General features: G+C 39.7%; 1 protein-coding gene across 1 annotated transcript in view; it reads right to left on the bottom strand.

Moving 5' to 3' along the window:
• Pde9 (phosphodiesterase 9) overlaps positions 1-2,467 on the bottom strand; it is a 349,265-nt gene extending 346,798 nt beyond the window's left edge. Inside the window, exon 1 of the mRNA XM_070131855.1 lies at positions 2,446-2,467. The gene's annotated coding sequence lies outside the window, so the exon portion shown is untranslated. The remainder of the gene's footprint in view (positions 1-2,445) is intronic.
• Between the last annotated feature and the right edge of the window lie 33 nt (positions 2,468-2,500).

Genomic DNA, 2,500 nt, shown 5'->3' with positions numbered 1-2,500 from the left:
ACATATATTGCAGTGAGATCTCCCTTCTCATTCTTACCATTTTTTCAACAAATTTGCACCTTGTATTTTCTGGAAGCTTATAGGCAGAGCAAAGCACAGACCCTGTTAGGTTCATGTCACGAGGATTCAGAAGCCGATTATCTACCAAGGGAGCTTCACACCGTTTAACTACCTGACTTACAAGGGACCCTGGAGGCGTGGGGGAGGGGGGGGGTCAAAATGAGTTAGCTTGCGTACTGCATAGGTACAAGAATGAGGAAGCTGCCAAACGACTATTAAAATCCAGTTATGGTTAGTTCTCCGGCGGCGCAGGCGAGACCCGCCAACACGTGGGGAGGTACGCCTCTAATATGCGCCCGGCTACCCTACAGCTACGGCGTCTTTTCCGTCCGATTTGAATAAATATAACATGTAGACATTACCGTAGGTCTTAGGTACGATAATTATGCTAATATCCAGCCACACCTAGGCGTCTGATGATTTTATGCAAAGATAATGGATGCAAGTGACTAAATACCAACTCTACATTCGATTCTTATTGAAAACTGTAACTTTTGAAAATTGTTAAAGAAAACAGTTTGATAGGGATAACTAATAAATCTTATTCCTTTATATATAAAAGTCGATGCAGGCCTACTAAATGAGGATGATTAAAATAGCCTTATGTTCGTGTGTTTACATATGATCCTTCACGATAATTATAAACAGTCAGGGACCATCTCCCCCTTGCCCCCCCCCCCACATGTGTGAAGCATGGGAAAAATTCAACTATTTTGTTGTCTTGAATTCCATTTACTTCATACATATGCTTTTAAAATTCTCAAAACTGAACCGCCATGCTGTATTCATGCTAGGACTTTATAATTAGGATGATTTTGTATTGATGATACTGTCAGTTCTCCATTTCTTCAAAATCATACCCCGCCCCCCCCCCCCCCAGAAAATAATAATAATAATAAAATCATCCGGTTTAGATTAATTGTATCTATGGTTTTAATGCATCTATTAAACTTTTCAGACAGAAATATCCACTATAATAACCTACAAAGAAAAAACAAACAAAATAACGAGACACGGCTTTACAGGATATCGTCCCTATTGAAAATGATAATTCCGATTGACTTTGCATTCTTCACATCGCAAAATACACTAAATAAACTATTTTTAATATATAATATTATTGCATTTAGCGAAAAATAAAGAGATAACGAACTCTGGCAAGCGTTAAAAATTCCCAACGGTTTTTAGCGATCTTCGATATATCTCAGGGATCGTAATTTTCGTGAAATTAAAACGCGGTAGATAACCGATTTTTAGAATTTGGAATAAATCAAAAATACAATCACAAAGTAAAAAAATAACCAAGAAGAGTACTCTATATTAACCAGTCGCCCCCTCCCCCCCCCCCAAAAAAAAAGGAAATTCATAAATAGGTTAAAATCATATATGAGACGAAGCGCAATTACATACTCTATATTATGCAAAAACAATCCATGAGTTATCTCCAACTGATATTTTTATGTGATGAAATGAGTAGAGCAAGGTAGGCATTTTCCGGGACGGTCCCATTACACCGGCATAATCTGCCACGATGGAACTTGCGCAGGTCCTGGATTTTTAAAATGATTTAGTTCGTGAATAATGACTTTCTAACTTGAGGTATCATGGCGTCACATTCTATTTTTTTGGAAAAGCCACATGGGGTTTATTTTGATGACGTCACACAAGTTATGGATGCTTTGTGAATACGGTTGATCATTTTAGTCTTTCCAATTTTCAAAATGGATGGAAAATTACCGATGATTTTAATGGTTATATTTTCATTGGCAAATCTAAGCAAGACATCCCCGCCTATTTGTTGTTTTTTCTCCTGCCTCCTTCAATTTTGTGGAACACGTGGAGAACCGGGGATTGAAAGGGGGGGGGAGCACACATGCGGGAGAAATGGTGGAATCAAAAGTGAAAATTTTGAAGAAAAAAATGCAAAATCCGAACGAGAATCCGGCGCCGCTGAAAGATGTGCCGCGCCGGTATGTGTTGCCGAAATCCCGACGAAATTTGTTAACCTAACCTAACCCGGACCCCCTTCTCTGGGGTATTTCCCTACCTGAGGCAAGCCCCCGGGCCCCCTTCCCTGGGGTATTTCGCCGTACATTTCAGAAAGCCCACAGTATTGTTTATATTCGCGACGGTTCAAGACAACGAGGTCTGTGAACACTTAGAGAAGGAACCTTTGAATTTTAATTAAAGCACAACCAGTGAAGTCCCCACAATTTTATTAATTTCGCCGACATGTACGAACACTAGTCAATAATTCTATTATATTTTCCTCGGTATATATAGTGCGGCAGTCTTAATTAGTATTGCCTTTGCATTGAACAAGCATCAAAACAGCCGCCATGACACCTCGACTTGCTACTGATCAAGCCTTCCCCAATAACTTACCTTGGATCGCAGCCTTTTCCTCATGTCTTCAATGGTCTGCTCGATATTGGTACAG

This window comes from Penaeus vannamei, chromosome 17 (assembly GCF_042767895.1).
Source record: "Penaeus vannamei isolate JL-2024 chromosome 17, ASM4276789v1, whole genome shotgun sequence".
NCBI classification, from domain to species: Eukaryota; Metazoa; Arthropoda; class Malacostraca; order Decapoda; family Penaeidae; genus Penaeus; species Penaeus vannamei.
This window is presented reverse-complemented; position numbering and strand designations above follow the sequence as displayed.